This window comes from Manis javanica, chromosome 6 (assembly GCF_040802235.1).
Source record: "Manis javanica isolate MJ-LG chromosome 6, MJ_LKY, whole genome shotgun sequence".
Classification (NCBI taxonomy): domain Eukaryota; kingdom Metazoa; phylum Chordata; class Mammalia; order Pholidota; family Manidae; genus Manis; species Manis javanica.
Window position 1 is genome coordinate 76,320,345 of NC_133161.1, and position 23,947 is coordinate 76,344,291.

Here is a 23,947-nt window from a genome sequence, read left to right on the forward strand (position 1 = left end):
TTCTCCAACTTAAGCAGGCATCAGAATTCTGTTGAGAAGGGCTTGTTAAAACCCATATTCCTGGGCCCCATTCTCAGACTTTTCCATTCTGTAGGTCTAGGTGGCACCCAAGAATCTGCATTTCTAACACATTCCTAGGTAATGCCGATGCTACTTGTTGTGGGTCTACACTTTGAGAACCACTGCTATGGAAGCATGGGAGACCATCGTTGGAGCCAGACAGATCTAGACTTGTATCCCAGTTCTCTATGTCCACACTCTGTGATGCTGAACTAGTTGTTTTACCTCTCTAAAACTCAGTTTCCTCCTCTTTAAAGAGGGAGCAATAATAATAACTACCTCATAGTTTCATTTATTAGGATTTAACAAAATAACTCATGCAAATGTTATAAAAATCTGGATTTCTTTGGTATTATTTTTGTTACTGATGGTTAATGCTAAAATACAACAATTATTATTTTTGTTTTTGGAAAACAAAAAGTTTGAAGAGATTTTCAACATTCATAGGCTAAAACCGCAAAGAATAGCCAATGCTTCCAAGACCAACATGTGAGCAAGTACATGGAGAAATGGAGCAACTGCTTCTCATGCAATGGCTGTAATGACCCACTTTTGTGTGCATATTACTTCATCTTTAACAAGAGAAACAGAGTATGTTGATATGTTACTACCTGAAACAGAGCATCCCATCTGGGCAGTTTCATCCAACCTTGTCAAAGGTTTAGCTCTTCCTAGTGTTCAGTTTACCATGTCTGCTTTTAGCATTGATAAGAATGTCTAGTCCAATCTGCTGTGGTCAAAGTGGCAGGGTTGTTTGCACTTGATATATAGGGTGTAACTCATAATAGAGGTACTAGGGAGCTACTTTTCTAACAAGAGCATGATGGAAGTGGCAAATAGGATGATCCTGATAGGTATTTTCATCCGTAATTCTTGGCTTGACTTGGCTCTACGCTCTTCCTCTAAGTTGAAGGGGCAGTGGTTGTAAAGGGAGCTCTTTCTATCTATGGCAAAGGTATAAAAGAACAAGCAGAATCAGGTAAGGTGTTTTGAGGCCTAGGCATGGAACTAGCAATTGTCAACTTTTCCCCTTCTTTTGGCCAAAGCAAGTTACATAAGGTGGGGAAAGGTAGTCTGTCTGCCCTGTGCTGCCATTAATGCAATTACTTTACCAAAAAAAAAAAAAAAATTAACAAAACAAATGAGGACTCTACATGGAGATAATTATAACATTTTCAACATAAAATCAAGGTTTGAACAAATTGAGAGGCATACCGTATTCCTGGATGAGAAGATTTAATTGTAAATGTTAGTTATTCTCAAATGTATACATTTCATAAATTCCAATTAGAATAAGAACTTGAACTTGTTTTGTGGAACTGGACACAAAAACTTTATAGTTCATTTGGGAGAAGAAACGGTCATAAAAATAGCCAAGAAATGCATCTAAAAGAATAGTGAAGGAGACTTTCCAGGTGTGAGAACATAATATAAAACCACTAAAACCCAAGTAAGATGGAACTGGCAGAGGAGTAGACCATTGTTCATCCAGACACCAGGAAACATTTAAATTTAACATATGACAGATGTTTTATCTCATGGAGAAAAGATTTATTTAACATTGGTGCTGGCACAAGTGATTATCTATCTATAAGAAAATACAAATGGATTCCTACATTCCATATATACAAAAGTAAATTCCATTGAAAGACTTGAATATATAAATAAAAAGTTAAGAATTTTAGAAAAATATCTAGGTGACATCATATATGATTTAGAGAGAGAGAAAGACCTCAATAAAAGAAAAGAATCCCAGAAGCTATGTTAAAATTTTGATATATCTGATAATATAACTATAAAAATGTTATATGCAAAATAAACTATAAGCAATGCCTGCAAACAATCATTTACAACAAAAATTTACAAAGCAGATGATAGATTTAGCAAGGATTAATACATATAACATACAGAGAGCTCTTACACATTGAAAAAAAAGACAAAAAGCTCAAGAAAAAACCAAAGGATATGAATATGCAGTTCAGAAGAGCAAATCCAAAGAGCCCATAAATACATTAAATCTAATACACCAGTACTCATTAAAATGCAAACTAAATTAACATTGACATATTGCATTATACCTTCCAGACTGACAAATACTTAAAAAATAAAACTTAGAAAAGGTCTAACAGCCATTGCAGGCAGGGATACAGGAGCCAAAAGTACAATCATCATGCTGGTAGAAGTGAATTTTCATAGTCCATTTCTTTGGAATTTTCAAAGATCAGTAGGAGAATTATTAGGGAGAAAGCATTTTTCTTTTTACTATAGCTCCAGACTCACTGTAAGTGATATTATTATATGTAGGTGCCAAATTTGTGTTTTTCTTTCCATTTATGTAACTCTCTCACTCTTTTCTCAAAGTTCAGGATCTCTGGGTGATGTTATTCCTCTCCATCAGATCTTCTTGTGTTTCCCCAGGGTCAAGTGACATGTAAACTAAAATACAAGTTATTGGTTCTCAACACAATCATATGCAGTGATTAAGAAATTGCAGGAAAAAATGCAATATAAGCTTCTGGAAAGAGGCAGAGTAAAACATCTCTTTGTTACTGGTGTCCAGTGAATATCAAACCCTGATGGGTGGGGGTGGCAAGGATTCTCTGTTGTGTCAAGGAAGTTGCTGCCAATTTAGCAGACCATGTTTCTGTTTTCTGGGAAGACTCTCTGTCCTTCCATTCCATAGCCTCTGGTACTTTCTGGGGGTGGGAGTAGGGAATCCTCCTTGCCCATTATATTTCATGATCACAGCTGAAGTCAACCGCCCAGTTTTAACAGATCAGTTCAAATTGGTGTGAGTTCAGGGGTCTGAGGATGGCTTTAGGGCAGATTGATGGGACCATCAATTCCATATGAGGATTGGGGTAAGGGAATGGGGGTCGGGACATGGATAAGGAAGAAGGGGGAGGACTCAGAAGGGCAAGATAGTTATCTGCTGGCTCCTTTTTGTGTCTGATCTCTTAGAAGATATACACTTCTCCAAACATATGAGCTGCGTTTATCTGGCCCTTCCATTGGGGGACCCAGATCTTATGTAGCTCATCTGAGCTGAGGTGGTAGGAAGAGCCAGAGCCTTAGTGGGTCCCTTCAGGTCTAGGTGGGACACGGGAACTGCAGTGGTTCCATTATGGGGAACCTGGCAGTAGCCATGCCAGCATCTGGCCCTTTCTGGGGAAGCTGAGTCAGGCAATGGTATTGAGAGATGCTGCCAATGGCATGGATAAGTCTGGAAGCATGTACATCACTGTTCCTGTTGGGGAAGCTCAGTGAGGGTGGAACAGATCTGGTACCATCAACAGCCCTTCACTGAGAAGGCTGGGACTCATACAGTTCCCATCCATCTCATACATATGCAAATTTAAAAACTGGCCGTAAAAAGAGGTTGTAATTGTAGGGCACATGATATTTAATATTTATGCACTTTTTAATTATTTATGCAGGATCTTACATTTTATCTGTTAATTTTAATTTTGTTAATTTAAGAGTTGGTGAGATGGATAATAGGAAAGAAGAGGGAAGGGTGAGGGGCAAACCATTTTTTATTAGGGTTTGCATAGCCAGGAATTGTGCTAGATTATGCAAGTATCTTAAATTGGTGGTTCTCATCCTTGGGTATGTATCAGAAGCACCTGGAAACTTTGTATAAAATGCAGATGTTCAGGTCTTATCCTACTTCAGTGAGCCTCTGTATCTTTTATTAACTTTCTGGGTGGTTCCAGTATTTACCCGTTTGAGTCCTTGCACTAACTCATTAGATATCATTTCATTATGGAAACCCAGCCTAGGGTTCAGGGAGGTTAAATAATTGGTTCAGTTTGGGCTGGAAGAGAGGGAGGAACTTAAAAACCTGAATTGGTGGGGAGGTTAGAAGCTTGGAGGTCTTAGTTAATATAAAGTTTTTGCCTAGGCTGGTGAAGATTGATGACATAAAGGTATGCTTAGGAAAAAGTATTGCACATTAAACCAAGAAATAACAAATATTCTCAGTGGTAATTTGTCACCTTACATTCTTAGTTCTTTTTTTTCATTAAAAATTTCAAATATTTTATGCACATGCTAATAAACGATCAAGAAAAGGTGTCTCCCTCAGTATTAGGAGTTTCTGATGCCTCCTGGGGACTGCTGGGGGAAGTGTTTAATCACTTTTTAAGATATGTCAGTCATTTTGGGTCACAGCCCCCCCACCCCAACCTCAGTTTCACTGCATATAGAAAAAGAAAAGTAAACTCCTTCAATCTAAAAGATTCTACATGATCTGGCCCTGACTGATGCTTCAACTTTTTGTACCATCCTCTTCAGTCGTAGATCATCTCCCTGGCTTTGTTCTGTCTGAGGGTCTTGAATTGAGTAGTTTCACTACCTGAAAGTCTCCCCAGTCTAGTCTGGCTTAGGTCTTACCTCAGCCTATCTTATGCAGTTTGTCCATTAGTCTGTGTTATTTTCTTTAGAGTGTTGATCACTAACTGAATGTATCTTATTTATCTGTTTACTTGTTTACTGTCTTTCTCCTCCATTTACAAGTAATTGAATAAGGGATAAGGACTTTGTCTTGTTCCTCTATGTTTCTATAATATCTAGAAAAGAATAGTGCCTAGCATATTACATATTTTTGAATGAATGAATATATCTTCCTGAGGACACACATACACACACACACATACACACATGCTCTATGAAATTTGCACTGGTGGGATTGTGCTATCCTTTTTAAAAAAATTAATTATGTCTTGGAGATTTTCCCAGAAAAATAGACACAGTTCTAAGTAGTCCTGTTTTTTATTGGCTTAAGCATTTTCAGGATATAAAATTCAGTTAAAAGTAAAAAGTACAGGGCAGAATATACTATTTTTGTGGATGTACTGTGATTCATTTATCTTGTCCCCCATTGTTGGATATTTTATTTGATTCCAGTAATTTGCCATTTCAAAAATGCAGCAATGAGTATAATCATACTAGTATGATCTTAGAGCACTTTTGTTTCTGTGTCACTTTAAAATTTTTACTATTTCAGATGCATACATATTTGAACCACATTTTACCAGAATCACCATATTATATGACTGCTATTATTGGTAGGGAGATATTATTAATTAACATTAATACCTGAGAATTTTCAAAGATCAGTAGGAGAATTATTAGGGAGAAAGCATTTTTCTTTTTACTATAGCTCCAGACTCACTGTAAGTGATATTATTATATGTAGGTGCCAAATTTTAAGTGGATTTCCTGGAAAAGAAAGAAGTATTTTTTTATTATTCTGACTTTTGAAATAAAATCAAGAATTGCTTAACTTCTTGAGTGTAAAATTCAGTAGGGCCCTTACCTGCTGATCCATGAAGAATATCAAAAGGCTGGCTAATGAATATGGATTGATACTTTTCTAATTGGTTCTAGTAAGTGGGTAGTCTTTGGGGTGGGGTGGAGGGGACAGGACCTGTCCCTTTCTATGCTCCACCAGTCTTGTTAATCTAGAGCTATCAGTTCATGAGCTACAGAGGCAGCCTTGGTGGAGAAAGGAGTTTTAAAGGGCTGGTTTGAGAATGGTGCAAGGAAGTAAAGAGAGGCATTTCCTCCAGCTGAGCTTTGTGGGTAAGAATAAGAGGCACTTTTATAGACTGAGTGGTCCAGACTCAATTCTTGCCTCACCTTAGGGCTGCTTTGCTGAATTACAATTCATTTCAACAGGAGGAGAGGTAAAGGGGAAGGGGAGGTGGCCTTTATCAGATCCACATATCCTAGATCAGTGTATCTAAAAGGATTACCTTTGTACCTCTGTGTACATCTGGACAAATCCATCTTAGCAGTATTTATTTTAAAAGCATTCCTGCAAGCCTAAGCAGGGCCTCCTATCTCCTGCAACAGTAATCTATATCTTGTCATGTACCCCCGCTGGGGGTTACAGTAGTGAGAAGCCATGACCAGCTCCCTAAGACCTGGCAGGACATGCCTTGTGTTGGTGGCAATTCCAGGTCTATTTATACACCCAACCCCAAGAAGAAAGAAGGCCAACAGATCATGGGTGTGTACTTCATGCACTTTAAATGCACAGTGAATTCTCACATTTGTAAGTGTAGCCAAATGAATATTGTGAGCCTTAGCAAGCTGGCTAGCGATTTTTCTTTTCATGGGGAGAAGACAGGGGTTGGCATAAGGTGGGTGGAGTGACAGTTTCCTCTTCTACAACTGATTAAGTTTAAACATATGTTTTCCAGGTAGAAATGTTAGAACTCGGTTTGAGCAACAGAAGTCTGAAGGGAGGAGCTAATTTGAACCTATGTGGGTCTGTGTGTTCTTCCCCTTTTGGCTTTCTGTATTGCTTTTATGTAATTTTGATTATTATTATATTTTTTTACTATCTTGAGAACACCACATACAGATATAAGTAACATCCCTAGTGATATGATGTCAGGAGTTTACTGACCTATCTTGGGCCTTTTTCCAGGACTAGTGGCTAGGATTCCTAGTGGCTGAGATTCTAGAACACTTCAGAAAGAAGACAAAGTCACTGGCTGAGACCTTGCACTCCCCAACCAGGACAAACTCAGAATTACAAATAAAAACCACATTGTGAGATATCCCAGTGTTTAGTATGGGAGGTTTTAATAGTAATTAAATGTAGTATTAAACTTTGAGGGTGTAATGAAATGTTGACAGGTTCTTCACTTATATATGAACCTTTGTAAGAAAGTTCCCCTTTGAACTGTCTTGAACATCTCATTACATATTTCCATGATGCCAGTAGGCTGGATTGCATAATAGTCTCAGATCTTCTACCTGCTAGATTCTCATCTATTTTCATGCTGAATTCCAGAAGACTCTCAAAGGACCTGATACATAGGGGAAAAGGGCTGGTTCTGCTAGTAGTAACTGTAGGCATTTGTTCATTTCTATTTGGGAAAATTACCGATATTTGACCAAGATATTTGTTGTAATTTTTAAAAAATGGCACTTACTCATTAAAAGATAATGTGTTTTCCCTTCAAGTAGGAAGAATGGATATACTTTTTCCTAAAGGAACCTACTATTACTGTTAATGATTTACAGGTACCTGATTACTTTGCTTGCTGTTAATGTGGCAGTGGTGGGGTCTGAAGGTCCCACACCATACTCCCATACTAATAGACATATTCCTCCTAATAACAACTGAAGAATTCTTTGTAAATGTAATTTTATTAGTAGTTGAAGCATAATTAAAGTTCTGCGGTGAATTATTTTATTTTGTATAAGTTTCCATTTTAATGTATCAAGGTTTTTGTTTTTTTTTTTAAGCCTGGTACACATGTACTTTCTTATTGAGTAGATTCCACTTTGGAAATGGAGAGCTACATCTCTTTTTTCCCTGAAGGAAGGGAGTAAATAGATAAAAATTACAGGAAATAGGAGTAGATGAGTTATATGACTCTTTTTGTAAGTAACAAGGAAAGCCTAGAGAATATAGTCTAAGAATGGATGTAATACGCCAGTAAAGAGACTATTTCTTGAGTCTGGTTGCAGATATTCCATCAGAAATAATATAATGAGCATAGATGGGCACAGAACATGGTAGACAGATGTCTTCTCAATAGGAATAAAATTTTATATCAAAGACATATTTTCGTGCTTAATTGTCAATTCCATGCTTTATTTCAAGCTACTAAGTGACTCTAAAATTGTATTTGATGAAAATGTTTAAAAGACAAACTGCATCTCTGGAAGGTTAGAGTCAAAGAGTATGTCAAGCACTGAGAAATCACTGCAGATAGTGGTAAAATGGTCTACGTCTATGTCACAGCATTCTTATGCTTTGGCTAGAACCAGACTGAAAGATGGTGGTATAATGGAAGACTTTAATTTCCTCATTGTAAAACAGGGATGATACCTGCCTTATAATATTGTGGTAAGAATAACATTAAATGAGAAAGTAACTAAATGAAGATATATATGAAAGTCCTTGGCATAATCTTAGCATTAAGGGAGTATTCAATAAATACTAGTTGAGTTAGAATTTGATTTATCTTCTGGAGCCCTGTAGACTAAAATCGTATAGGGCTAATATTATATATACTTTGCTTATATTTGACCAAGCATTTTCTTCTCTATCAAATATCTTCAATTACTTGAGTTATTTTATGATATCGTGATTTCTTATGTCATAATGTCCACTTCCCCTTCCCTCCTGGTCACTCTCTTCTCAACATAGTCCACATTTTCAGCATCCCCCTTAAAAGATGGGATGCTGAACTCTGGCAGGCATTCCCAAAGTCACCTAATCAGTATCTATAATGTTATACATCAGTTACAGTGGTTCTCAAATCTGAATGCCTTTTAGAGTCACTTGAGAAGTTCATAAAAAATACTGATGTTACCCCTAGTGTTTCTGTTTTAAAAGAGCCTGGGTGAGAACTGAGTACTGACTCTTTTAAAAGCTAATCAAATGATTCTGGTATACACAGGTCCATAAGTTCCTTGGGAACAGATTGCAGTTCCTGTTTGAAATGCTTGGAGTCAGAAGTATTTCAGAATCAGATTCTTATTTCCTCCCACTTTCTGGAAAGGCAAAATGGTGCACATGCCATTAATATGAAATATGCTTGGTGGGTCTGGAGCTTCACTTTGCCGGAATGTCCATAAATATTTTGTCAGTGACATACATAAACATTCACATTAATTGGAGACAATGAAGACCACAAATAGCTTCATGTTAGCTGAGATCCAGTTTTGCAGTCAAATGAATTTTGGCCTGAAATTTCAGAAGAAAATCACAGTTTTCAGAACTTCCAAATTGTGGAGAAGGGATTGTGGACCAGTCTTTAGTGGTATATTCTCAGTACTTAGCCAGGTGCACTGCTGAAACCTATGAACTTAACACATATTTGTTGAATGAATGAATGAGATACACTATTTTATGTAGTATCTATGGAGGTATTGGTATGTTTTCTGAAGTTGATTCTCCTCCAATAAATAGTGCCTTTGGACCTTAACACTGGAAATAAGTTAATTTGAAAGATACTGAAGGAGAATAAAAGCTACTTTCTTCTGTTATTTTGTCATCTCAGGATTTCTACACTGAAAATAAGTACATATCAAATTACTGAAAACAAATGGACAGCTTTCTTACATGGGATTTAAGCAAGTGAACCAATAAATGTCTTTTGACTCCTTCTTGTATGCAAGGAGTAACTTTTTGGGTTCTGGGACCTGATTCCAATGTGTGGGAGGGGGACTTCCCATACATGACACGAGGCAATTCTCAAACACCAGCTGGGTGTCCAAGAATTCAATTCTGATGCTGTCTGACTGGAGACAGCACCAGATTCCCCAGGGTAAAGGCTCTGTCCTCCAAAACTGCCTCCACCACCTCGTCCACATGCTAGTCACAAGCCCCAGGCAGTAACCTGTGCTTCTGACCAACTGGCTACAGACAGGAGGTTTCCATGACTGCCCCCTTACGTTGGATTAATTTGCTAGAGCAGCTCATAGAACTCAGGAAAACACTTATGTTGACCAGTTTAATAAAGGATATTGTAAAGGATACAAGTTAACAGCCAGATGAAGAAATACATAGAACAAAGTCCCAAGTAAAGGAGCTTCTATCCTGTGTAACTTGAAGTGTTCTGGTTCCCCAAGCATAGAAGGTCTTTCCAACAGAGAAGCAGGATTCAAAAGAGAGAGATATGTTCTTCTGATGGATTTTTGTGAGGGCTTCATTGCATAGTCGTGATTGACTAAATCATTGGCCACTGGCTGACTGAACCTCCAGACCTGACCCTTGGTGGGGTCCAAAAGTCTTTCATTACCATGAAAAGTCACCCATATCACCCAAGTCTTCCCAAATATACCTGGGAAGTATGTATTTGGTCATCTGAATAACCAAATATGTATTTCTTGTGACTCATTATAGCACAAAGGCATTATAACATATTCTGTACCAATTGAGAAAAGGTTTAGAGCACAGCTGGAAAAATCTAAATTTCACTGAAAATCATAATGATAAAATATAAAGAAGAATATTCTGCTTTGAATAACCAACACTGTAAGTCCAAAGTTTAATAGATATTAAGTAAGACAGAATTGCAGGAGTTTACACACATAAACAATTAAATTGTATGAATCAGCAAGCAGAAAAAAAATAAATCTCCAGATCTGTTTGTTTGCAAAGTAGAAAATCTCTGAAGAAATAAGACATTTAGTGCAGACTGGGGCACTCTCAGCCATTTAAGAGGAGGTATTTAAGAGGCATTAAGATGGTGGTATTTACTGAGTAGTCCTCTGAAACATTTTTACCAAGAGGAATCCCTTTTCTAACTTAGGTATTGTATTAATCAGGGTTCATCATAGAAACAGAACCAATAGGATATGTGTGTGTGTGTGTGTGTGTGTGTGTGTAATCTATCCTTTAGTAGTACATATGCATAACAATAGTATATAAAATATATGTCTGTCTATCTATAAGAGATTTATCGTAAGGATTTGGCTCATGAGATTAATATGGCTGACATGGCCAGTACCTGTAGAATGGGCTGGCAGGCTTGAGATGCAGGGAAGTGGATGGTGCAGATGAGGACCAAATGCATATTTGCTTGGAAAGTTGGCCATTTTGTTGTATTCAGACCTTCAATTGATTGGGCGAGGCCCATCCACATCACTCTGGAGGGCAATCTACTTTACTCAGAGTTCACTGATTTACAGTTAATCACATAAAAAAAAACTCTCCAAGTTTTAAAATTAACCCTTGCAGCTGTTAATTCAAAACAACTTTCCCCACCCCATCTCAATATTTGGCTTTAGTTGATTATAGTTAAATTTTTTTTCAGATTCCCAAATACATATTGCTTAATTTCATAGATTTGTTTTTTCAGATCTGCAAAGATCTAATAAGCTGCCAGGTGATGCCAATGTTGCTGATTTGAGGACCACACTTTGAGTACCAAGGGTCACTGTTTTATGCTCCTACCTTCAGTAGGAAAGAGTGTAAAGCAGAGACAAAGGAACTTTTTTCCTATCTTTTGAGTTTCAAACATTTACAGGGAAGAACTTAGTAATAAATTTAACGATTGGAGAGAAGTTATGATGCAAGGAAAATACCTCTTGGACTGGATCGCAAAGAATATCAAAAGAGGAATCCAGGAGAGCTTTGATGTGCTGTGTCCCCAAGAAAACCCCTTCAGTTTTAAATCCCTCCCTTAGGAGAACCAAGGCTCCAATGTGCAGAATTTGTGGTGAATTAAATCATCATGTGGGAGAGGTGCAGATTTAGAATGGAAATTAAGCAGTGTGGGGATAATGGGATTTCCCATGGCCAGGATCCTCACCTGACCCTAAACTACTTGTTGATATAATTGGCCTATTGCTAGGCTACTGCTTCCACACCTGTTGGCAATTAGCCATTATTGATTGAGTCACTATATAAAGAGCTCCACCCAGTGCTCTGGGCAGAGGCAGAGATGAGGTGGATTATGAGCTTGCAGACTGCTGGATGCAGACATGATTCTAGTGCTCAACGTACCACTGGTAATGCTTTTGATTGCACTGGCTAGCTTACTGGAAGAAAATGACAAATTCAGGCCTTTCATTTCTTAACTAAAGACACTGTTGGAGAATCAGAGAGTTTCTGTAGCAGCCGTAGAAGAATTTATTTTCTGTAGCCACTGAGCTGACTTGCCTGCAGATCTGTTCATAATTTAATTGTGAGAGTTGCAAAATTACAGTACAACATGGATTTATAACCAGTCAATCTTTACTTGAAAGTTAGGACATTGATTGGTAAGGAGTGGGACCTGAAATGGGGTATCTGTGTGAATGCAGGCAAAGCTGAGAGTCTCGAATTCTTGAGTTTTTCTGAGCCTCCGTTGCCAGCAAAATCAGCTCCTTCTGCCATATCTGAGAATAGCTGTCTCTTACTCCACAGTCCTGTAATAACCTCACCAAAGGAAACTGCCTTAAAAAGGTAAGCCTAGGTTTTTCAAGACCCACCAGCACCATCTCTGATGGCCTCTGTAACTCGAGTCAGAACAAGTGCAAGGTACGACTCAGGAGGGTATGACTATGCTAAAAAAAATTGCAAAGTGTTGCAATTATATATTGGTAGAAACTTAGCGAATGTATGTGGGCATGGATTTTCTGGTTGCTAGATTAATATAGATGGAATATAACATTAGATTAAGCTAAATGTATTCATATGAGTGCATAGAGTCTGGATTGAATGTATTAGCTCCAGCAGGTGGAAATAGCTATGCCAGTTTGCTTGGTTGATTGACTGAAATTTGGACTCAATGATTGTCTACATTCAATAAGGCTTAGTTGCCAGAATTTACAGGCATAATGTTGAGGAAGAAATTTGGAGATTGTATGCAGTCTCACATTGCCCCGCCCCCTCTTCTATAGTACCAGAGAGGGCCCAGTGATTAATGCCTTCACCAGGACATTGAAAAATACATTGGTGAGGTGCTCCAGCATCCATAAAAATAGCCGTGTGACTGTGTTGGCTGTTTTCTGGAGGCTAGGGGTGAATGGAATTTAAATGCTTCGATTCACTTTACAAAGGAAGGCACTGAGGCTCTCCAAAGTTAAGTTTGTTGAGAGGAAAGGTAGAGCCAGAACCCATGTCTCCTGACTTCCAATCTGAGACTTCTTCATTAAACCATCACATTGTTCTGGTGTGTACTTCAAGACTCAAGGCCACTTTGATTTTACATGTTCATATTCATGTCTACTTACTTTCTCTCATGTATAGACTCATGCATAGAAAATAATGAGACAATCCCTTAATATGCAAAAATAAAAATTGCAGTCCATTCCCATTACTGCTGCATGCATGTGTATGCTGTTTTCAAACTACAAGGGGCAGAGCTGAGTAGTTGTGACAGAGATCTTAGGACCTGCAAAGCCTAAAATGTCTCCTGTTTGGGTCTTTGTCAAAAAGTTTACCTACCCCTGCTGTAAAAATTAAAATATTGCAGATAAAGCTTAAGTTCCTGTGATTACCCTTCTTTTTATCCATATAGATTCAGTAATATTGTGTTTTCATGTTTGTAAATTATTTGCAGATTTTAACAGTTTATGATTTCTCTGGTTGCTAGAAAAGAGGGGACAAAAATCCCAGGACACAGAGCAGAGTGACTGTCTCCTGAAGAAGGTGGGCTACTTGGTCTCCCTTTTCACAGGCATATATATATTTTTTCTTTTATTATTTTGTATTTTCAAAAATTTGTCTCTTTTTTCTATATGCTAGAGTAAAAGCATGTTTTTTTTTGTTTTTTGTTTTGTTTTCTTTTGTTTTTTTGGTATCATTAATCTACAATTACATGAGGAACATTATGATTACTAGACTCACTCCTTCACCAAGTCCCCCCAACAAACCCCATTACAATCACTGTCCATCAGCGTAGTAAGATGCTGTAGAATCACTACTTGTCTTCTCTGTGTTGCACATCCCTCCCCATGCCCCCCCACATAATACATGCTAATTGTAATGTCCCCTTTCTTTTTCCCCCCGTTATCCATCCCTTCCCACCCATCCTCCCCAGTCCCTTTTCCTTTGGTAACTGTTAGTCCATTCTTGGGTTCTGTGAGTCTGCTGCTGTTTTGTTCCTTCAGTTTTTCTTTGTTCTTATACTCCACATATGAGTGAAATCATTTGGTACTTGTATTTCTTCACCTGGCCTATTGCACTGAGCATAATACCCTCTAGCTCCATCCATGTTGCAAATGGTAGGATTTGTTTTCCTTCTTATGGCTGAATAATATTCCATTGTGTATATGTACCACCTCTTCTTTATCCATTCATCTATTGATGGGCACTTAGATTGCTTCCATTTCTTGGCTATTGTAAATAGTGCTGTGATAAACATAAGGGTGCATCTGTCTTTTTCAAACTGGGCTGCTGCATTATTAGGGTAAATTCCTAGAAGTGGAATTCCTGGGTCAAATGGTATTTCTATTTTGAGCTTTTTGAGAAACCTCCATATTGCTTTCTACAATGGTTGAATTAATTTACATTCCCACCAGCAGTGTAAGAGGGTTCCCCTTTATCCACAAATTTGCCAACATTTGTTGTTGTTGTCTTTTGGATGGTGGCGATCCTGACTGGTGTGAGGTGATCTCATTGTGGTTTTAATTTGCATTTCTCTGATAACTAGTGATGTGGAGCATCTTTTCATGTGTCTGTTGGCCATTTAAATTTCTTCTTTGAAGAACTGTCTGTTTAGCTCCTCTGCCCATTTTTTAATGGAATTATTTGCTTTTTGTTTGTTGAGGTGTGTGAGCTCTTTATATATTTTGGATGTCAACCCTCTATTGGATCTGTCATTTATGAATATATTCTCCCATACTGTAGGATGCCTTTTTGTTCCGTTGATGGTGTCCTTTGCTGTACAGAAGCTTTTCAGCTTGATATAGTCCCACTTCTTCATTTTTGCTTTTGTTTCCCTTGCCCAGGGAGATATGTTCATGAAGAAGTCGCTCATGTTAATGTCCTAGAGATTTTTGCCTGTGCTTTTTTCTAGGAGTTTTATGGTTTCATGACTTACATTCAGGTCTTTGATCCATTTTGAATTTACTTTTGTGTATGGGGTTAGACAGTGATCCAGTTTCATTCTCTTACATGTAGCTGTCCAATTTTGCCAGCACCATCTGTTGAAGAGACTGTCATTTCCCCATTGTATGTCCATGACTCCTTTATCATATATTAATTGACCATATGTGTTTGGGTTAATGTCTGGAATCTCTTCTGATACACCGGTCTGTGGGTCTGTTCTTGTGCCAGTACCAAATTGTCTTGATTACTCTGGCTTTGTAGTAGAGCTTGAAGTTGGGGAGTGAGATCCCCCCTACTTTATTCTTCTTTCTCAGGATTGCTTTGGCTGTTCGGGGTCTTTGGTGGTTCCATATGAATTTTTGAACTATTTGTTCCAGTTCGTTGAAGAATGCTATTGGTAATTTGATAGGGGTTGCATCGAATCTTTATATTGCTTTGGGCAGGATGACCATTTTGACGATATTAATTCTTCCTAGCCAGGAGCATGGGATGAGTTTCCATTTGTTAGTGACCTCTTTAATTTCTCTTAAGAGTGTCTTGTAGTTTTCAGGGTATAGGTCTTTCACTTCCTTGGTTAGGTTTATTCCTAGGTATTTTATTCTTTTTGATGCTATTGTGAATGGAATTGTTTTCCTGATTTCTCTTTCTATTAGTTCATTGTTAGTGTATAGGAAAGCTACAGATTTCTGTGTTAATTTTGTATCCTGCAACTTTGCTGAATTCCAATATTAGATCTAGTAGTTTTGCAGTGGAATCTTTAGGGTTTTTTATGTACAATATCATGTCATCTGCAAATAGTGACAGTTTGACTTCTTCTTTACCAATCTGGATTCCTTGTGTTTTTTTGTTTTGTCTGATTGCCGTGGCTAGGACCTCCAGTACTATATTGAATAACAGTGGGGAGAGTGGGCATCCCTATCTTGTTCCTGATCTCAGAGGAAAAGCTTTCAGCCTCTCGCTGTTCAGTATAATGTTATTTGTGGATTTATCATATATGGCCTTTATTATGTTGAGGTACTTGCCCTCTATGCCCATTTTGTTGAGAGTTTTTATCACGATTGGATGTTGAATTTTGTCGAATGCTTTTTCAGCATCTATGGAGATGATCATGTGGTTTTTGTCTTTCTTTTTGTTGAGGTGGTGGATGATGTTGATGGATTTTCGAATGTTGTACCATTCTTGCATCCCTGGGATGAATCCCACTTGGTCATGGTGTATGATCCTCTTGATGTATTTTTGAATTTGGTTTACTAATATTTTGCTGAGTATTTTTGCATGTACGTTCATCAGGGATATTCTTCTGTAATTTTCTTTTTTGGTGGCGTCTTTGCCTGCTTTTGGTATTACAGTGATGTTGGCTGCATAGAATGAGTTTAGGAGTATTCCCTCCTCTTCTATTTTTTGGAAAACTTTAAGGAGAATGGGTATTATATCTTCTATGTATGTCTGATGAAATTCCGAGGTAAATCCATCTGGTCGAGGGGTTTTGTTCTTGCATAGTTTTTTGATTACCACTTCAATTTTGTTGCTGGTAATTGGTCTGTTTAGATTTTCTGTTTCTTCCTTGGTCAATCTTGGAAGGTTGTATTTTTCTAGGAAGTTGTCCATTTCTTCTAGGTTTTCCAGCTTGATAGCATATAGGTTTTCATAGTATTCTGTAATAATTCTTTGTATTTCTGTGGGGTCCATCGTGATTTTTCCTTTCTTGTTTCTGATTATGTTGATGTGTGTTGATTCTCTTTTTCTCTTAGTAAGTCTGGCTAGAGGCTTATCTATTTTGTTTATTTTCTCAAAGAACCAGCTCTTGGTTTCATTGATTTTTTCTGTTGTTTTATTCTTAATTTTATTTATTTCTTCTCTGATCTTTATTATGTCCCTCCTTCTGCTGACACGAGGCCTCATTTGCTCTTCTTTTTCCAATTTCTGTAATTGTGACATTAGACTATTCATTTGTGATTGTTCTTCTTTCTTTAAATATGCCTGGATTACTATATACTTTCCTCTTAGAACTGCTTTCACTGTGTCCCACAGAAGTTGGGGCTTTGTGTTGTTGTTGTCATTTGTTTCCATATATTGCTTGATCCCTATTTTAATTTGGTCATTGATCCATTGATTATTTAGGAGCATGTTGTTAAGCCTCCATGTGTTTGTGAGCCTTTTTCTTTGTAGAATTTATTTCTAGTTTTATACCTTTGTGATCTGACAAGTTGGTTGGTAGTATTTCAATCTTTTTGAATTTACTGAGGCTCTTTTTGTGGCCTAGTGTGTGGTCTATTCTGGAGAATGTTCCATGTGCACTTGAGAAGAATGTGTATCTTGTTGCTTTTGGATGTAGAGTTCTATAGATGTCTATTAGGTCCATCTGTTCTAGTGTGCTGTTCAGTGCCTCTGTGTCCTTACTTATTTTCTGTCTGATGTATCTATCCTTTGGAGTGAGTGGTGTGTTGAAGTCTCCTAAAATGAATGCTTTGAATTCTATTTCCTCCTTTAATTCTGTTAGTATTTGTTTCACATATGCTGGTCCTCCTCTAGGGTGCCTATATATTTATAATGGTTATATCCTCTTGTTGGATTGAGCCCTTTATCATTATATAATGCCCTTCTTTATCTCTTACTTTATTTGTTTTGAAGTCTATTTTGTCTGATACTAGTACTGCAACACCTGCTTTTTTCTCCCTGTTGTTTGCATGAAATATCTTTTTCCATCCCTTGACTTTTAGTGTGTGCATGTCTTTGGATATGAGGTGAGTCTCTTGTAAGCAGTATATAGATGGGTCTTGCTTTTTATCCATTGTATTACTCTGTGTCTTTTGATTGGTGCATTAAGTCCATTTACATTTAGGGTGATTATTGAAAGATAGGTACTTACTGCCATTGCAGGCTTTAGATTTGTGGTTACCAAAGGTACAAGGTTAGCTTCTTTACTGTCTTACTGTCTAACTTAACTTGCTTATTGAGCTATTATAAACACTGTCTGATGATTCTTTATTTCTCTCCCTTCTTATTCCTCCTCCTCCATTCTTTATATGTTGGGTGTTTTATTCTGTGCTCTTTTGTGTTTGCTTTGGCTGCTTTTCTGGGTAGTTGATTTTATTTTTTTCCTTTAGTTAGTACTTGGTTGATCTGCTTTCCTTGCTGTGATTTTATTTTCTCTGGTGATTTCTATTTAGCCTTAGGAGTGCTTCCATCTAGAGAAGTCCCTCTACAATACCCTGTGGAGGTGGTTTTTGGAAGGCAAATTCTCTCAACTTTTGCTTGTCTGGGAATTGTTTAATCCCTCCTTCATATTTAAATGATAATCGTGCTGGATACAGTATATTTGGTTCAAGGCCCTTCTGTTTCATTGCATTAAAACTATCATGCCATTCTCTTCTGGCCTGTAAGGCTTCTGTTGAGAAGTCTGATGATAGCCTGATCGGTTTTCCTTTATAGGTGACCTTTTTCCTCTCTCTCTAGCTGCCTTTAAAACTCTGTCCTTGTCCTTGATCTTTGCCATTTTAATTATTATGTGTCTTGGTGTTGTCCTCCTTGGGTTCCTTCTGTTGGGAGTTCTGTGTGCTTCCATGGTCTGAGCAACTATTTCCTCCCCAGTTTGGGGTAGTTTTTAGCAATTATTTCTTCAAATACACTTTCTATCCCTTTTTCTCTCTCTTCTTCTTCTGGTACCCTCATAATGTGGATATTGTTCCGTTTGGATTGGTCACCCAGTTCTCTTACTATTGTTTTGTTTCTGGAGATCCTTTTATCTCTCTGCATCAGCTTCTCTGCATTCCTGTTCTGTGGTTTCTATTCCATTAAAGGCCTCTTGCATATCATCCAGTCTGCTCTTAAGTCCTTTCAGAGATTGTTTTATTTCTGTATTCTCCCTCCTACCTTGACCTTTAATTCTTTCATATTTCTCTGCAGCTCCATCAGCATGGTTATGACCTTTATTTTGAGTTCTTTTTCAGGAAGATTGGTTAGTTGTATCTCCCCAAGCTCCTTCTCAGGGGTTTTCTCTGTTAGTCTGGTCTGGATCAAAGTCTTCTGCCTTCTTATGGCGATAGAGGTAGTTGTGGGGAGTTGGCGCATGTCAGCTGGGAGAACATCTCTTTTTACTGGTGTGTGTCCTTCCTCTCCTGGAGAACAGTGTTCCCTAGCGGCTTGTGCTGGGCAGCTGCGCACAGACAGGGTCTCTGAGTCTGGCCCAGATGGCTGCTGTGGGCGTGGATGGCCTCAGGCTACTCCTCTGCTATGGTGGTGCCATGCCGGAGGGGGAACAGGCGGGCAGGATGCTATTTATCGCCATGTGAGGCCTCAGAGCTGCAAGGAAATGACAAAGCAGGACTATAATGTGATGGAATGCAGCAAAGGCTCTACCAATCCTATGGAGAAACTTAGATCAATTTTGGAAGATTGCATTTTTCCAGGAAGTTGTATAGTTCTTTTAGGTTATCCAATTTATTGGCATATAATTTTTCATAGTATTCTCTGATAATTCTTTGTATTTATGTGGTGTCTTTAGTGATTTTTCTTTTCTCATTTCTGATTCTGTTTATGTGTATAGACTCTCTTTTTTTCTTGATAAGGCTGGCTAGGGGTTTATCTGTTTTGTTTATTTTCTCAAAGAACTAGCTCCTATGGAGAAACATGGAAGCCAAATGAACCATAACATTGTCCTGAATTAAGACAAGGGTGCTGGTTATGTATAACAATGTCATTGACCAGTCACTGGATGACAGGTGCTCCCCTACTCCACAAAGGGGCATTCCCTGGGCAATACACCTTTATTCAGCTGAGAGAAGTTTCCTGAGAAATATTTAGCTGTGAACTGTCAGACATCAACATTCCCACCAGCTAGGAAAATGAATGCCTTAGTCTTGAAGGAGGAGGGAGCTGGGGGCCATCCCACAGCATTCACTGTCCTGGGGAGGCATGACATTAGCCTTCCCTGACTCCCAGTTTGCCTTCTTGGTACCTTATCTATCTGGGTAATTCTAATCGGTTTCAATTCCCTATTCTGTATAGGCATTTCACCCTGTGAGGAAAGAAAGGTAATAGTTATAAGATAAATTCTAGTGTAAGATAAATTTTAACTGAAATAAGCAGGCAACGAGAGGCAACAAAGGGCCAGGCAGTTTATTTGAGCACAATTCCTGGGTGATGTTCCTCGGTCTGAAACACAGGCCGGGGAAGTCACACCTGGTCAGGGAGGTAGGGGCTTATAAGGGATTAGGAGGGGGAGGAGTGGGCAAGCTATCCTAGGGGGTATGGAGAGGTATGATTGGCTAAAGGTGACATAATAGACAACTAGAAACTTTTTGCCTTCCAAGAGGGAGAAGGCTGACATCCGGGTCTTAGTTGGCACATCAGAAGGGTGGAATTCAGGAAGAGCTGTCCCCTTTCCATATAAGGCACGGACCTTGGAGTCTGGTCTGTTCTCCTTTTATGGTTTCTCTCTGTTCTGTTTGTATGTCCTTGTTTTTCCGTCCTCCAGCCTAACAATAGTCATTTGATGTTATTTCCCTATTTCCTTGCTATTTCTCTCACCTATACTGTCTTTGAACAGTAAGGTAGGGGTTCTCTGTCCCCCTACTCTCTGGAGTGTACTTCTATGTCATGTTGTCAAGAACAGTGAATGGTCTGAGATTTTCTCCCTGTTGAATCTAACAAATTAGCTCATCATAGTTTCATGGATGCTGGCAGAAAGCTTGACACTCCTGAGTCAGAGACTAAGGGCTTCCTTACTCATGGCACATTAGGGAGCATGAGCTTCATGTTAGTGTCCATTCTTCTCTTCCCCTAAATCCATGGTCACAATTTGATGGTCCTAGATGGGTGCTATACATACTGTGGGTTTATGTCATAGCTGAGGAACTCCAAGCTTAGAAAACCCCAAACCTGTACAAACTTTGAACCAGAGGGAGACATCATTTTCATTTTACTAGACAGTAAACAGATCTACCCTGTGCTCCACAGAGATATGCTATCTCTATCATTTGAGACTGTTCTCTATATGACATCTTAGAAAAGAGTGTCCAGAATAAAAGACTGCTAGTTTTACTGCTTACAAGATGTGAAGAAACATGAAAGATTCATGGAGAATTGTCTCCCAACACACACATCCTTAACCCATAAGCATTAAGTCTCACAGCTCAGCCTTAACATTAGAAGGGGTATTCTGCATTACAACAGAGGCTATGGTGTGAGTGTTTTAGGCTTGGCTATTATTTTAAGAGCTTTGGAATGACTAGGAACTAGGGATTATTAACAATAAAAAATACTGGTTTTATATCTCCCAAATTATCTATTGATTTTACATTCTTACCTCTTTCCTATTTAAAGCTTGGGGAGATCACAACTACACAATGTTTGTATTACACAAGTATGGTCTTGACTAGGACAATCACAATTTAAGGACTGCATTTACCTGAATCATTAAGGTACTTTTAGGAATATTTCACAGCTTTGTTTTGTCTTTTATTTTGACATGTAAACTGTCAGGTAGTAAGGTAGTTCATGCCATTAGTCAAGAATAATTAACATTAGCCACTGTAATGAACAACTCCCAAGTTTCAGTGGCTTGAGTCAAGAAGTCTTATTTCTTCTTCATGTCACAGACCAAAGCAGGTCAGCTGGTTCTCCCAGGGGTTCTCTCCCCCTGTATGGAAGCAGGGGCCCAGGTTCCTTCCATCTGGTGGTTCTACTTTCCATATTCCTTTAATGCATGCCTTCCATTTGGCTGGCTGACCAGCAAAGAGTGTTGAGGACCACCTGGGATGTTTTAGGAGTCAGCCCAAAAAGTGAGGTATATTACCATTCATACTGCATTAGCCAAAACTACTTAGGCCTGACCTAGAAGTAAAAGGTGGGGAAATGTGACCTTCCTGTTGTCTCTGTTATATTCTTTAATAAGAAACTGTCAGTTAACAATACCTATTGATGGTTGGCTTGGTGTATATCACTGTATCAGACATTGTGAAAGTAGAAAAAGTCAAAAGTTCCTATGCATAGATGTAGAGAATGCATTAAGGCAAGAAGTCTTTTTGACTCATTCAGTTTAAGTATATCATCTAGTAATAGGTTGAGTCCAAAGCTCCACTGTGACTTTAGTTTTTTAGAAATTAAGGGCATATTTAACCCTTAGAAATGATGTATACATTATGGTGTATCAGATAACATGTTTTTTGGTTCAAATTTTAGGTGCCCAGATCCCTGGGTACTGGTACTGATTACAGTCCTCTGTGTGTGACAGTGAAAGGTGGTGGAGCTAAGCAGTGGAGAAATTAATATATTGGGAGTCAGGTAATTCTTTGCATAAACATAGAAAGAGATATTGCATGTTAAGCAGTTAATGGCAACCTGAAGGAAGAGGGGAATGGAATGTGGAATCTGGGTTATGAGAAAACTACACAAAAGAACCAGAAACAAAAGACAAGTGATAGGACATGATTGTCATCAAATTGGCAAGGGCTGTTATATAAAATAAGGGGGTGGGGATGATGCACTAATGTGATTACTGTATAGGTAGTGATGTGAATAGATAGAGAAATGCCGAAGTCCAGCTCCTGTGAGTCCAGGAGTCCCTGAAGGATGAACGGCATTGGCGACTGAATGAGTAAGTGAGGACACAGGCACTAGCAAAAGCTGAGCCTGGCCATTAATGAAAAGTAGCAGCTTGATTATATACTCTTTGATTACATAAAGTAAAGTACAGATATTAATAATTTAATTGATACATAGCATGGTTACATGAGTTTGGAGAATGAGATTAAGTCATTTGGCAGATCTTAGCAGTTAACTTGTTTCTAAGTAAGCTTTGTTCTTAGTTATTGTGGCCAAAAATCTTACAAAGGTTAGGTAGGTGCCAGACTCTTGGTTTCTTAACATATGACTATCTAAAGTTCACTATTCTATTATTTTTATGTAGGGCCCTCATTCTTTCATAGTTACACTCCCATTCTTCATCTCCGGTAGGAAAGAAAGAGGCTCTCTCTAAAAGGACACGATGACTTTTTGGCAGGCAGGGACAAATTTTATGAACTGTGCCTCAGACCCATTTCAGTAAGACTTACAATGGAGATTTTTCTGATCTGGAGTTAAGTAATGCCCTGTTCTTATTTGTTTTATAGTTTACCAGATTGTTCTTTGGCAGGCTAGCCAAAGAATATCATTTGTTCTATGTACCCACCTGTTGCCATTAATCATTGAATATGTCATTTGGAAGCCACATAGGGGCAGGGGAGGGAACCTCGACCCAGGTAAATTTTCCGTATCTTTTTTCCCATAAACTTGGGTCCAGTACTCATGGGGTCTCACTTTCCCATCATCGGGGGTAATCACAAGGGCAGTAGTGGTTTTTTCCAATTTCCTTTAGGGCCAGTACCCAAAATTTTCAGGGAGAATTGGATATGGCCTTTTCCCTGAAGGGGCAGCTTGAATTGAAACCGAGATAAGCAAATTTATTAGGAGGGACATTTTGAGCGGGAGGGATATCGGGGTGGCTCCTCTGGGAAGGCCACTGTGCAGTCCCTTCCATCCGACTGCCTGGACTGTGTCATCAGGCTGGCGGTTCGGACCGGCTCCCGACAAAGAAAAGAAAACGTAAGTTAGAAAAGACCTCCTTTTTGTTGCGTCAGACATAAATATATTTTCAATGTACTTGGTGACCTCTTAATTATGGAACGCAAGCCATTAAGCAGCTGCTTGCCTTCTGAGGTCTGATCTCCTACTCTCTTCTTATTTTTAAATAATTCAGATGATCCAGTAGCACAATGATGATAATAGGGAACTGGGATTTGTTGAATGCCTGTTATATGTTGGGGCCCACACAGGCACATTTAAAAAAATGTTTACTATTTTAATCCTCATAAGGTTGCTCTGAGGCAGGCTTGATTATCTCTATTTTAGCAGAAAAGAAAACTGAAGCCCCGTGAAGCATGGCTTGATGAAGGACCACTTGACTAGTTGTGAACCTGGGACTAGTAACCAAGTCTTTGGTCATGGTTTGTTGCTTTATATTGTAGTGGTGACATGAATAACTCATTATTGTATTCTCTGGTTGGTATTATGAGCATTAAAAAAAATCATGTACGGTACAGTAAAAGATTGCTTACCTGAACTCTAAAAAATAGAAAAATCAAATATTAGAATGTTGAAATGAATTTATTTTAGCATCACAGAAAAAATATGTGTACCTCTCTCACTTTCTGTTCATGCTCTTACTCTCTTTCTCTTCCTTCCGAACTTATAGCTCATCAATTTCTGGAAAAGGATTGTTGGAAGCTCTTTGGCTGATTCCCAGGAAAGTAATGTAATAAAATTATTTTCAAATTTCTAGCTAAATAGATCTCTTCCTTCCAGTTGTTAAGAACCAACAATATTAATAAATGAAAA

The 23,947-nt window shown here is 38.4% G+C and overlaps 1 protein-coding gene across 1 annotated transcript in view; it reads left to right on the plus strand.

Annotated features, from left to right (window-relative positions):
- TMEM243 (transmembrane protein 243) overlaps window positions 1–23,947 on the plus strand; it is a 152,614-nt gene that overhangs the window by 117,807 nt on the left and 10,860 nt on the right. The gene's annotated exons all lie outside the window — the stretch shown is intronic.